We start from the raw sequence: 12,124 nt of genomic DNA, 5'->3' as shown, positions 1-12,124 counted from the left end.
TACTCTGCAGCCTGCCTGCCTGCTGCTCAGCACTGGGCCTGCTTCCTGCCCCCCTCCTTTCCACGCACTCAGCCCAGCTCCAAGGCTGCTTCAGCTCACTGGCTCTATGGCTTACGTACACAAACTGCTTTGCACAGGGAGCCCTTGCTCGGGCTGGCCCCTTCAGCCTCAGCCTGCTCAAAGCCTGGCCATTTCCTGGCTGGGCTGCTTTTAACTCTTATATTTACACATGCCTGGCTGCAGGGGCAATGAGCTTTTCTGGCCGGGACACGGAGCTGGATGGACGGATTGTGTGCTGACAGTAGCAAGCAGCAAACCGGCACACAGGCCTCTGCGGCTTCCAGCTCTGGCTTGCCCCAAGTTGAATGGGGGAGATTCGTCAAAACCTGCGCAGAGAAAAAGCGGAGCAGTTGCCCGTAGCAACCGATCACATTGCTTCTTTTCATTTTTTATTTGCTACCTTTTTGAAACTGGAAGAAGCCATCTCATTGGATGCTTACGGGCAATGGGCCAACTTTTCCCCCAAAACAGGTTTTCGTAAATCTCCCCCCCCCCCGATATTCGGGAAAGTGCCTTCCCAGGCTGGGCCAGAGGAGAAAGTGTAAAGAAACATCGCAACCTGTCTACAGCACCCGGTATTCCCAGGAGGTCAACCATCCCAGTACTGTCCGAGCCCGACCCTGCTTGGCTTCCGAGATCAGACGAGATCGGGCATACCCAGGGTGGTGTGGCCGGTAGACACTGGCTGGCCCCACTCTGTCGCACAAGCAGCTTTCCTCCAGGCCGCGGACCGTTGCGCAAAGGGCTGGACAGCAGGTAGCGCACCCCTGCGTACATTGCAGGTGAGCCCTGGGGACGTGCAGGGACTCAAGCTGATAGGACTGTAGGAGCATATCCCGTACTGTGACGTCACATAAACAACACAAGGGAGAAAGGCCATAAAAAAAGAAGAAAAGAAGCAAATGTGCAGCTAAGAAAGTGAATGTAAAAAAGGCATAGGGGAGACTGACCCCTGCTGGTTGAAGTGAGAAAAAGCAAAAAGCCTACAGCACCTGGTATTCCCAGGCGGTCTCCCATCCAAGTACTAACCAGGCACGACCCTGCTTAGCTTCCGAGATCAGACGAGATCGGGCGTGTTCAGGGTGGTGTGGCCGTAGGCAGAGACGAGCCTCTCATTTGCAGCTCTACTACTCTGCAGCCTGCCTGCCTGCTGCTCAGCACTGGGCCTGCTTCCTGCCCCCCTCCTTTCCACGCACTCAGCCCAGCTCCAAGGCTGCTTCAGCTCACTGGCTCTATGGCTTACGTACACAAACTGCTTTGCACAGGGAGCCCTTGCTCGGGCTGGCCCCTTCAGCCTCAGCCTGCTCAAAGCCTGGCCATTTCCTGGCTGGGCTGCTTTTAACTCTTATATTTACACATGCCTGGCTGCAGGGGCAATGAGCTTTTCTGGCCGGGACATGGAGCTGGATGGACGGATTGTGTGCTGACAGTAGCAAGCAGCAAACCGGCACACAGGCCTCTGCGGCTTCCAGCTCTGGCTTGCCCCAAGTTGAATGGGGGAGATTCGTCAAAACCTGCGCAGAGAAAAAGCGGAGCAGTTGCCCGTAGCAACCGATCACATTGCTTCTTTTCATTTTTTATTAGCTACCTTTTTGAAACTGGAAGAAGCCATCTCATTGGATGCTTACGGGCAATGGGCCAACTTTTCCCCCAAAACAGGTTTTCGTAAATCTCCCCCCCCCCCCCGGATATTCGGGAAAGTGCCTTCCCAGGCTGGGCCAGAGGAGAAAGTGTAAAGAAACATCGCAACCTGTCTACAGCACCCGGTATTCCCAGGAGGTCAACCATCCCAGTACTGTCCGAGCCCGACCCTGCTTGGCTTCCGAGATCAGACGAGATCGGGCATACCCAGGGTGGTGTGGCCGGTAGACACTGGCTGGCCCCACTCTGTCGCACAAGCAGCTTTCCTCCAGGCCGCGGACCGTTGCGCAAAGGGCTGGACAGCAGGTAGCGCACCCCTGCGTACATTGCAGGTGAGCCCTGGGGACGTGCAGGGACTCAAGCTGATAGGACTGTAGGAGCATATCCCGTACTGTGACGTCACATAAACAACACAAGGGAGAAAGGCCATAAAAAAAGAAGAAAAGAAGCAAATGTGCAGCTAAGAAAGTGAATGTAAAAAAGGCATAGGGGAGACTGACCCCTGCTGGTTGAAGTGAGAAAAAGCAAAAAGCCTACAGCACCTGGTATTCCCAGGCGGTCTCCCATCCAAGTACTAACCAGGCCCGACCCTGCTTAGCTTCCGAGATCAGACGAGATCGGGTGTGTTCAGGGTGGTGTGGCCGTAGGCAGAGACGAGCCTCTCATTTGCAGCTCTTCTACTCTGCAGCCTGCCTGCCTGCTGCTCAGCACTGGGCCTGCTTCCTGCCCCCCTCCTTTCCACGCACTCAGCCCAGCTCCAAGGCTGCTTCAGCTCACTGGCTCTATGGCTTACGTACACAAACTGCTTTGCACAGGGAGCCCTTGCTCGGGCTGGCCCCTTCAGCCTCAGCCTGCTCAAAGCCTGGCCATTTCCTGGCTGGGCTGCTTTTAACTCTTATATTTACACATGCCTGGCTGCAGGGGCAATGAGCTTTTCTGGCCGGGACACGGAGCTGGATGGACGGATTGTGTGCTGACAGTAGCAAGCAGCAAACCGGCACACAGGCCTCTGCGGCTTCCAGCTCTGGCTTGCCCCAAGTTGAATGGGGGAGATTCGTCAAAACCTGCGCAGAGAAAAAGCGGAGCAGTTGCCCGTAGCAACCGATCACATTGCTTCTTTTCATTTTTTATTTGCTACCTTTTTGAAACTGGAAGAAGCCATCTCATTGGATGCTTACGGGCAATGGGCCAACTTTTCCCCCAAAACAGGTTTTCGTAAATCTCCCCCCCCCCCGATATTCGGGAAAGTGCCTTCCCAGGCTGGGCCAGAGGAGAAAGTGTAAAGAAACATCGCAACCTGTCTACAGCACCCGGTATTCCCAGGAGGTCAACCATCCCAGTACTGTCCGAGCCCGACCCTGCTTGGCTTCCGAGATCAGACGAGATCGGGCATACCCAGGGTGGTGTGGCCGGTAGACACTGGCTGGCCCCACTCTGTCGCACAAGCAGCTTTCCTCCAGGCCGCGGACCGTTGCGCAAAGGGCTGGACAGCAGGTAGCGCACCCCTGCGTACATTGCAGGTGAGCCCTGGGGACGTGCAGGGACTCAAGCTGATAGGACTGTAGGAGCATATCCCGTACTGTGACGTCACATAAACAACACAAGGGAGAAAGGCCATAAAAAAAGAAGAAAAGAAGCAAATGTGCAGCTAAGAAAGTGAATGTAAAAAAGGCATAGGGGAGACTGACCCCTGCTGGTTGAAGTGAGAAAAAGCAAAAAGCCTACAGCACCTGGTATTCCCAGGCGGTCTCCCATCCAAGTACTAACCAGGCACGACCCTGCTTAGCTTCCGAGATCAGACGAGATCGGGCGTGTTCAGGGTGGTGTGGCCGTAGGCAGAGACGAGCCTCTCATTTGCAGCTCTACTACTCTGCAGCCTGCCTGCCTGCTGCTCAGCACTGGGCCTGCTTCCTGCCCCCCTCCTTTCCACGCACTCAGCCCAGCTCCAAGGCTGCTTCAGCTCACTGGCTCTATGGCTTACGTACACAAACTGCTTTGCACAGGGAGCCCTTGCTCGGGCTGGCCCCTTCAGCCTCAGCCTGCTCAAAGCCTGGCCATTTCCTGGCTGGGCTGCTTTTAACTCTTATATTTACACATGCCTGGCTGCAGGGGCAATGAGCTTTTCTGGCCGGGACATGGAGCTGGATGGACGGATTGTGTGCTGACAGTAGCAAGCAGCAAACCGGCACACAGGCCTCTGCGGCTTCCAGCTCTGGCTTGCCCCAAGTTGAATGGGGGAGATTCGTCAAAACCTGCGCAGAGAAAAAGCGGAGCAGTTGCCCGTAGCAACCGATCACATTGCTTCTTTTCATTTTTTATTAGCTACCTTTTTGAAACTGGAAGAAGCCATCTCATTGGATGCTTACGGGCAATGGGCCAACTTTTCCCCCAAAACAGGTTTTCGTAAATCTCCCCCCCCCCCCCGGATATTCGGGAAAGTGCCTTCCCAGGCTGGGCCAGAGGAGAAAGTGTAAAGAAACATCGCAACCTGTCTACAGCACCCGGTATTCCCAGGAGGTCAACCATCCCAGTACTGTCCGAGCCCGACCCTGCTTGGCTTCCGAGATCAGACGAGATCGGGCATACCCAGGGTGGTGTGGCCGGTAGACACTGGCTGGCCCCACTCTGTCGCACAAGCAGCTTTCCTCCAGGCCGCGGACCGTTGCGCAAAGGGCTGGACAGCAGGTAGCGCACCCCTGCGTACATTGCAGGTGAGCCCTGGGGACGTGCAGGGACTCAAGCTGATAGGACTGTAGGAGCATATCCCGTACTGTGACGTCACATAAACAACACAAGGGAGAAAGGCCATAAAAAAAGAAGAAAAGAAGCAAATGTGCAGCTAAGAAAGTGAATGTAAAAAAGGCATAGGGGAGACTGACCCCTGCTGGTTGAAGTGAGAAAAAGCAAAAAGCCTACAGCACCTGGTATTCCCAGGCGGTCTCCCATCCAAGTACTAACCAGGCCCGACCCTGCTTAGCTTCCGAGATCAGACGAGATCGGGTGTGTTCAGGGTGGTGTGGCCGTAGGCAGAGACGAGCCTCTCATTTGCAGCTCTTCTACTCTGCAGCCTGCCTGCCTGCTGCTCAGCACTGGGCCTGCTTCCTGCCCCCCTCCTTTCCACGCACTCAGCCCAGCTCCAAGGCTGCTTCAGCTCACTGGCTCTATGGCTTACGTACACAAACTGCTTTGCACAGGGAGCCCTTGCTCGGGCTGGCCCCTTCAGCCTCAGCCTGCTCAAAGCCTGGCCATTTCCTGGCTGGGCTGCTTTTAACTCTTATATTTACACATGCCTGGCTGCAGGGGCAATGAGCTTTTCTGGCCGGGACACGGAGCTGGATGGACGGATTGTGTGCTGACAGTAGCAAGCAGCAAACCGGCACACAGGCCTCTGCGGCTTCCAGCTCTGGCTTGCCCCAAGTTGAATGGGGGAGATTCGTCAAAACCTGCGCAGAGAAAAAGCGGAGCAGTTGCCCGTAGCAACCGATCACATTGCTTCTTTTCATTTTTTATTTGCTACCTTTTTGAAACTGGAAGAAGCCATCTCATTGGATGCTTACGGGCAATGGGCCAACTTTTCCCCCAAAACAGGTTTTCGTAAATCTCCCCCCCCCCCCCGATATTCGGGAAAGTGCCTTCCCAGGCTGGGCCAGAGGAGAAAGTGTAAAGAAACATCGCAACCTGTCTACAGCACCCGGTATTCCCAGGAGGTCAACCATCCCAGTACTGTCCGAGCCCGACCCTGCTTGGCTTCCGAGATCAGACGAGATCGGGCATACCCAGGGTGGTGTGGCCGGTAGACACTGGCTGGCCCCACTCTGTCGCACAAGCAGCTTTCCTCCAGGCCGCGGACCGTTGCGCAAAGGGCTGGACAGCAGGTAGCGCACCCCTGCGTACATTGCAGGTGAGCCCTGGGGACGTGCAGGGACTCAAGCTGATAGGACTGTAGGAGCATATCCCGTACTGTGACGTCACATAAACAACACAAGGGAGAAAGGCCATAAAAAAAGAAGAAAAGAAGCAAATGTGCAGCTAAGAAAGTGAATGTAAAAAAGGCATAGGGGAGACTGACCCCTGCTGGTTGAAGTGAGAAAAAGCAAAAAGCCTACAGCACCTGGTATTCCCAGGCGGTCTCCCATCCAAGTACTAACCAGGCACGACCCTGCTTAGCTTCCGAGATCAGACGAGATCGGGCGTGTTCAGGGTGGTGTGGCCGTAGGCAGAGACGAGCCTCTCATTTGCAGCTCTTCTACTCTGCAGCCTGCCTGCCTGCTGCTCAGCACTGGGCCTGCTTTCCTGGCTGGGCTGCTTTTAACTCTTATATTTACACATGCCTGGCTGCAGGGGCAATGAGCTTTTCTGGCCGGGACACGGAGCTGGATGGACGGATTGTGTGCTGACAGTAGCAAGCAGCAAACCGGCACACAGGCCTCTGCGGCTTCCAGCTCTGGCTTGCCCCAAGTTGAATGGGGGAGATTCGTCAAAACCTGCGCAGAGAAAAAGCGGAGCAGTTGCCCGTAGCAACCGATCACATTGCTTCTTTTCATTTTTTATTTGCTACCTTTTTGAAACTGGAAGAAGCCATCTCATTGGATGCTTACGGGCAATGGGCCAACTTTTCCCCCAAAACAGGTTTTCGTAAATCTCCTCCCCCCCCCCCCCGATATTCGGGAAAGTGCCTTCCCAGGCTGGGCCAGAGGAGAAAGTGTAAAGAAACATCGCAACCTGTCTACAGCACCCGGTATTCCCAGGAGGTCAACCATCCCAGTACTGTCCGAGCCCGACCCTGCTTGGCTTCCGAGATCAGACGAGATCGGGCATACCCAGGGTGGTGTGGCCGGTAGACACTGGCTGGCCCCACTCTGTCGCACAAGCAGCTTTCCTCCAGGCCGCGGACCGTTGCGCAAAGGGCTGGACAGCAGGTAGCGCACCCCTGCGTACATTGCAGGTGAGCCCTGGGGACGTGCAGGGACTCAAGCTGATAGGACTGTAGGAGCATATCCCGTACTGTGACGTCACATAAACAACACAAGGGAGAAAGGCCATAAAAAAAGAAGAAAAGAAGCAAATGTGCAGCTAAGAAAGTGAATGTAAAAAAGGCATAGGGGAGACTGACCCCTGCTGGTTGAAGTGAGAAAAAGCAAAAAGCCTACAGCACCTGGTATTCCCAGGCGGTCTCCCATCCAAGTACTAACCAGGCCCGACCCTGCTTAGCTTCCGAGATCAGACGAGATCGGGCGTGTTCAGGGTGGTGTGGCCGTAGGCAGAGACGAGCCTCTCATTTGCAGCTCTTCTACTCTGCAGCCTGCCTGCCTGCTGCTCAGCACTGGGCCTGCTTCCTGCCCCCCTCCTTTCCACGCACTCAGCCCAGCTCCAAGGCTGCTTCAGCTCACTGGCTCTATGGCTTACGTACACAAACTGCTTTGCACAGGGAGCCCTTGCTCGGGCTGGCCCCTTCAGCCTCAGCCTGCTCAAAGCCTGGCCATTTCCTGGCTGGGCTGCTTTTAACTCTTATATTTACACATGCCTGGCTGCAGGGGCAATGAGCTTTTCTGGCCGGGACATGGAGCTGGATGGACGGATTGTGTGCTGACAGTAGCAAGCAGCAAACCGGCACACAGGCCTCTGCGGCTTCCAGCTCTGGCTTGCCCCAAGTTGAATGGGGGAGATTCGTCAAAACCTGCGCAGAGAAAAAGCGGAGCAGTTGCCCGTAGCAACCGATCACATTGCTTCTTTTCATTTTTTATTAGCTACCTTTTTGAAACTGGAAGAAGCCATCTCATTGGATGCTTACGGGCAATGGGCCAACTTTTCCCCCAAAACAGGTTTTCGTAAATCTCCCCCCCCCCCCCGGATATTCGGGAAAGTGCCTTCCCAGGCTGGGCCAGAGGAGAAAGTGTAAAGAAACATCGCAACCTGTCTACAGCACCCGGTATTCCCAGGAGGTCAACCATCCCAGTACTGTCCGAGCCCGACCCTGCTTGGCTTCCGAGATCAGACGAGATCGGGCATACCCAGGGTGGTGTGGCCGGTAGACACTGGCTGGCCCCACTCTGTCGCACAAGCAGCTTTCCTCCAGGCCGCGGACCGTTGCGCAAAGGGCTGGACAGCAGGTAGCGCACCCCTGCGTACATTGCAGGTGAGCCCTGGGGACGTGCAGGGACTCAAGCTGATAGGACTGTAGGAGCATATCCCGTACTGTGACGTCACATAAACAACACAAGGGAGAAAGGCCATAAAAAAAGAAGAAAAGAAGCAAATGTGCAGCTAAGAAAGTGAATGTAAAAAAGGCATAGGGGAGACTGACCCCTGCTGGTTGAAGTGAGAAAAAGCAAAAAGCCTACAGCACCTGGTATTCCCAGGCGGTCTCCCATCCAAGTACTAACCAGGCCCGACCCTGCTTAGCTTCCGAGATCAGACGAGATCGGGCGTGTTCAGGGTGGTGTGGCCGTAGGCAGAGACGAGCCTCTCATTTGCAGCTCTTCTACTCTGCAGCCTGCCTGCCTGCTGCTCAGCACTGGGCCTGCTTCCTGCCCCCCTCCTTTCCACGCACTCAGCCCAGCTCCAAGGCTGCTTCAGCTCACTGGCTCTATGGCTTACGTACACAAACTGCTTTGCACAGGGAGCCCTTGCTCGGGCTGGCCCCTTCAGCCTCAGCCTGCTCAAAGCCTGGCCATTTCCTGGCTGGGCTGCTTTTAACTCTTATATTTACACATGCCTGGCTGCAGGGGCAATGAGCTTTTCTGGCCGGGACATGGAGCTGGATGGACGGATTGTGTGCTGACAGTAGCAAGCAGCAAACCGGCACACAGGCCTCTGCGGCTTCCAGCTCTGGCTTGCCCCAAGTTGAATGGGGGAGATTCGTCAAAACCTGCGCAGAGAAAAAGCGGAGCAGTTGCCCGTAGCAACCGATCACATTGCTTCTTTTCATTTTTTATTAGCTACCTTTTTGAAACTGGAAGAAGCCATCTCATTGGATGCTTACGGGCAATGGGCCAACTTTTCCCCCAAAACAGGTTTTCGTAAATCTCCCCCCCCCCCCCCGGATATTCGGGAAAGTGCCTTCCCAGGCTGGGCCAGAGGAGAAAGTGTAAAGAAACATCGCAACCTGTCTACAGCACCCGGTATTCCCAGGAGGTCAACCATCCCAGTACTGTCCGAACCCGACCCTGCTTGGCTTCCGAGATCAGACGAGATCGGGCATACCCAGGGTGGTGTGGCCGGTAGACACTGGCTGGCCCCACTCTGTCGCACAAGCAGCTTTCCTCCAGGCCGCGGACCGTTGCGCAAAGGGCTGGACAGCAGGTAGCGCACCCCTGCGTACATTGCAGGTGAGCCCTGGGGACGTGCAGGGACTCAAGCTGATAGGACTGTAGGAGCATATCCCGTACTGTGACGTCACATAAACAACACAAGGGAGAAAGGCCATAAAAAAAGAAGAAAAGAAGCAAATGTGCAGCTAAGAAAGTGAATGTAAAAAAGGCATAGGGGAGACTGACCCCTGCTGGTTGAAGTGAGAAAAAGCAAAAAGCCTACAGCACCTGGTATTCCCAGGCGGTCTCCCATCCAAGTACTAACCAGGCCCGACCCTGCTTAGCTTCCGAGATCAGACGAGATAGGGCGTGTTCAGGGTGGTGTGGCCGTAGGCAGAGACGAGCCTCTCATTTGCAGCTCTTCTACTCTGCAGCCTGCCTGCCTGCTGCTCAGCACTGGGCCTGCTTCCTGCCCCCCTCCTTTCCACGCACTCAGCCCAGCTCCAAGGCTGCTTCAGCTCACTGGCTCTATGGCTTACGTACACAAACTGCTTTGCACAGGGAGCCCTTGCTCGGGCTGGCCCCTTCAGCCTCAGCCTGCTCAAAGCCTGGCCATTTCCTGGCTGGGCTGCTTTTAACTCTTATATTTACACATGCCTGGCTGCAGGGGCAATGAGCTTTTCTGGCCGGGACACGGAGCTGGATGGACGGATTGTGTGCTGACAGTAGCAAGCAGCAAACCGGCACACAGGCCTCTGCGGCTTCCAGCTCTGGCTTGCCCCAAGTTGAATGGGGGAGATTCGTCAAAACCTGCGCAGAGAAAAAGCGGAGCAGTTGCCCGTAGCAACCGATCACATTGCTTCTTTTCATTTTTTATTAGCTACCTTTTTGAAACTGGAAGAAGCCATCTCATTGGATGCTTACGGGCAATGGGCCAACTTTTCCCCCAAAACAGGTTTTTGTAAATCTCCCCCCCCCCCCCGATATTCGGGAAAGTGCCTTCCCAGGCTGGGCCAGAGGAGAAAGTGTAAAGAAACATCGCAACCTGTCTACAGCACCCGGTATTCCCAGGAGGTCAACCATCCCAGTACTGTCCGAGCCCGACCCTGCTTGGCTTCCGAGATCAGACGAGATCGGGCATACCCAGGGTGGTGTGGCCGGTAGACACTGGCTGGCCCCACTCTGTCGCACAAGCAGCTTTCCTCCAGGCCGCGGACCGTTGCGCAAAGGGCTGGACAGCAGGTAGCGCACCCCTGCGTACATTGCAGGTGAGCCCTGGGGACGTGCAGGGACTCAAGCTGATAGGACTGTAGGAGCATATCCCGTACTGTGACGTCACATAAACAACACAAGGGAGAAAGGCCATAAAAAAAGAAGAAAAGAAGCAAATGTGCAGCTAAGAAAGTGAATGTAAAAAAGGCATAGGGGAGACTGACCCCTGCTGGTTGAAGTGAGAAAAAGCAAAAAGCCTACAGCACCTGGTATTCCCAGGCGGTCTCCCATCCAAGTACTAACCAGGCCCGACCCTGCTTAGCTTCCGAGATCAGACGAGATCGGGCGTGTTCAGGGTGGTGTGGCCGTAGGCAGAGACGAGCCTCTCATTTGCAGCTCTTCTACTCTGCAGCCTGCCTGCCTGCTGCTCAGCACTGGGCCTGCTTCCTGCCCCCCTCCTTTCCACGCACTCAGCCCAGCTCCAAGGCTGCTTCAGCTCACTGGCTCTATGGCTTACGTACACAAACTGCTTTGCACAGGGAGCCCTTGCTCGGGCTGGCCCCTTCAGCCTCAGCCTGCTCAAAGCCTGGCCATTTCCTGGCTGGGCTGCTTTTAACTCTTATATTTACACATGCCTGGCTGCAGGGGCAATGAGCTTTTCTGGCCGGGACATGGAGCTGGATGGACGGATTGTGTGCTGACAGTAGCAAGCAGCAAACCGGCACACAGGCCTCTGCGGCTTCCAGCTCTGGCTTGCCCCAAGTTGAATGGGGGAGATTCGTCAAAACCTGCGCAGAGAAAAAGCGGAGCAGTTGCCCGTAGCAACCGATCACATTGCTTCTTTTCATTTTTTATTAGCTACCTTTTTGAAACTGGAAGAAGCCATCTCATTGGATGCTTACGGGCAATGGGCCAACTTTTCCCCCAAAACAGGTTTTCGTAAATCTCCCCCCCCCCCCGGATATTCGGGAAAGTGCCTTCCCAGGCTGGGCCAGAGGAGAAAGTGTAAAGAAACATCGCAACCTGTCTACAGCACCCGGTATTCCCAGGAGGTCAACCATCCCAGTACTGTCCGAACCCGACCCTGCTTGGCTTCCGAGATCAGACGAGATCGGGCATACCCAGGGTGGTGTGGCCGGTAGACACTGGCTGGCCCCACTCTGTCGCACAAGCAGCTTTCCTCCAGGCCGCGGACCGTTGCGCAAAGGGCTGGACAGCAGGTAGCGCACCCCTGCGTACATTGCAGGTGAGCCCTGGGGACGTGCAGGGACTCAAGCTGATAGGACTGTAGGAGCATATCCCGTACTGTGACGTCACATAAACAACACAAGGGAGAAAGGCCATAAAAAAAGAAGAAAAGAAGCAAATGTGCAGCTAAGAAAGTGAATGTAAAAAAGGCATAGGGGAGACTGACCCCTGCTGGTTGAAGTGAGAAAAAGCAAAAAGCCTACAGCACCTGGTATTCCCAGGCGGTCTCCCATCCAAGTACTAACCAGGCCCGACCCTGCTTAGCTTCCGAGATCAGACGAGATAGGGCGTGTTCAGGGTGGTGTGGCCGTAGGCAGAGACGAGCCTCTCATTTGCAGCTCTTCTACTCTGCAGCCTGCCTGCCTGCTGCTCAGCACTGGGCCTGCTTCCTGCCCCCCTCCTTTCCACGCACTCAGCCCAGCTCCAAGGCTGCTTCAGCTCACTGGCTCTATGGCTTACGTACACAAACTGCTTTGCACAGGGAGCCCTTGCTCGGGCTGGCCCCTTCAGCCTCAGCCTGCTCAAAGCCTGGCCATTTCCTGGCTGGGCTGCTTTTAACTCTTATATTTACACATGCCTGGCTGCAGGGGCAATGAGCTTTTCTGGCCGGGACACGGAGCTGGATGGACGGATTGTGTGCTGACAGTAGCAAGCAGCAAACCGGCACACAGGCCTCTGCGGCTTCCAGCTCTGGCTTGCCCCAAGTTGAATGG

General features: G+C 55.2%; 10 non-coding genes and 10 pseudogenes across 10 annotated transcripts; all 20 read right to left on the bottom strand.

Moving 5' to 3' along the window:
• Positions 1-620: 620 nt before the first annotated feature.
• LOC130275007 (5S ribosomal RNA) lies at positions 621-740 on the bottom strand (annotated as a pseudogene).
• Positions 741-1,040: 300 nt separating this feature from the next.
• LOC130274905 (5S ribosomal RNA) lies at positions 1,041-1,159 on the bottom strand. Its single transcript, XR_008844613.1, has one exon. It is a non-coding gene; the product is annotated as a 5S ribosomal RNA (ribosomal RNA).
• Positions 1,160-1,811: 652 nt separating this feature from the next.
• Positions 1,812-1,931, bottom strand: LOC130275005 (5S ribosomal RNA; annotated as a pseudogene).
• A 300-nt stretch (positions 1,932-2,231) lies between these two features.
• On the bottom strand, positions 2,232-2,350 carry LOC130274874 (5S ribosomal RNA). Its single transcript, XR_008844582.1, has one exon. It is a non-coding gene; the product is annotated as a 5S ribosomal RNA (ribosomal RNA).
• Positions 2,351-2,999: 649 nt separating this feature from the next.
• On the bottom strand, positions 3,000-3,119 carry LOC130275004 (5S ribosomal RNA; annotated as a pseudogene).
• Positions 3,120-3,419: 300 nt separating this feature from the next.
• On the bottom strand, positions 3,420-3,538 carry LOC130274904 (5S ribosomal RNA). The gene has a single exon (XR_008844612.1). It is a non-coding gene; the product is annotated as a 5S ribosomal RNA (ribosomal RNA).
• A 652-nt stretch (positions 3,539-4,190) lies between these two features.
• LOC130275003 (5S ribosomal RNA) lies at positions 4,191-4,310 on the bottom strand (annotated as a pseudogene).
• Positions 4,311-4,610: 300 nt separating this feature from the next.
• Positions 4,611-4,729, bottom strand: LOC130274611 (5S ribosomal RNA). Its single transcript, XR_008844409.1, has one exon. It is a non-coding gene; the product is annotated as a 5S ribosomal RNA (ribosomal RNA).
• Positions 4,730-5,380: 651 nt separating this feature from the next.
• LOC130275002 (5S ribosomal RNA) lies at positions 5,381-5,500 on the bottom strand (annotated as a pseudogene).
• A 300-nt stretch (positions 5,501-5,800) lies between these two features.
• On the bottom strand, positions 5,801-5,919 carry LOC130274903 (5S ribosomal RNA). Its single transcript, XR_008844611.1, has one exon. It is a non-coding gene; the product is annotated as a 5S ribosomal RNA (ribosomal RNA).
• A 505-nt stretch (positions 5,920-6,424) lies between these two features.
• Positions 6,425-6,544, bottom strand: LOC130275001 (5S ribosomal RNA; annotated as a pseudogene).
• A 300-nt stretch (positions 6,545-6,844) lies between these two features.
• On the bottom strand, positions 6,845-6,963 carry LOC130275097 (5S ribosomal RNA). Its single transcript, XR_008844676.1, has one exon. It is a non-coding gene; the product is annotated as a 5S ribosomal RNA (ribosomal RNA).
• Positions 6,964-7,615: 652 nt separating this feature from the next.
• Positions 7,616-7,735, bottom strand: LOC130274999 (5S ribosomal RNA; annotated as a pseudogene).
• Positions 7,736-8,035: 300 nt separating this feature from the next.
• On the bottom strand, positions 8,036-8,154 carry LOC130275086 (5S ribosomal RNA). The gene has a single exon (XR_008844675.1). It is a non-coding gene; the product is annotated as a 5S ribosomal RNA (ribosomal RNA).
• Positions 8,155-8,807: 653 nt separating this feature from the next.
• Positions 8,808-8,927, bottom strand: LOC130275176 (5S ribosomal RNA; annotated as a pseudogene).
• Positions 8,928-9,227: 300 nt separating this feature from the next.
• Positions 9,228-9,346, bottom strand: LOC130274917 (5S ribosomal RNA). The gene has a single exon (XR_008844625.1). It is a non-coding gene; the product is annotated as a 5S ribosomal RNA (ribosomal RNA).
• A 651-nt stretch (positions 9,347-9,997) lies between these two features.
• LOC130274998 (5S ribosomal RNA) lies at positions 9,998-10,117 on the bottom strand (annotated as a pseudogene).
• A 300-nt stretch (positions 10,118-10,417) lies between these two features.
• LOC130275075 (5S ribosomal RNA) lies at positions 10,418-10,536 on the bottom strand. Its single transcript, XR_008844674.1, has one exon. It is a non-coding gene; the product is annotated as a 5S ribosomal RNA (ribosomal RNA).
• Positions 10,537-11,187: 651 nt separating this feature from the next.
• On the bottom strand, positions 11,188-11,307 carry LOC130275175 (5S ribosomal RNA; annotated as a pseudogene).
• A 300-nt stretch (positions 11,308-11,607) lies between these two features.
• On the bottom strand, positions 11,608-11,726 carry LOC130274916 (5S ribosomal RNA). The gene has a single exon (XR_008844624.1). It is a non-coding gene; the product is annotated as a 5S ribosomal RNA (ribosomal RNA).
• Positions 11,727-12,124: the final 398 nt, after the last annotated feature.

The sequence above is a fragment of the Hyla sarda genome, chromosome 5 (genome assembly GCF_029499605.1).
Source record: "Hyla sarda isolate aHylSar1 chromosome 5, aHylSar1.hap1, whole genome shotgun sequence".
NCBI lineage: Eukaryota > Metazoa > Chordata > Amphibia > Anura > Hylidae > Hyla > Hyla sarda.
This window is presented reverse-complemented; position numbering and strand designations above follow the sequence as displayed.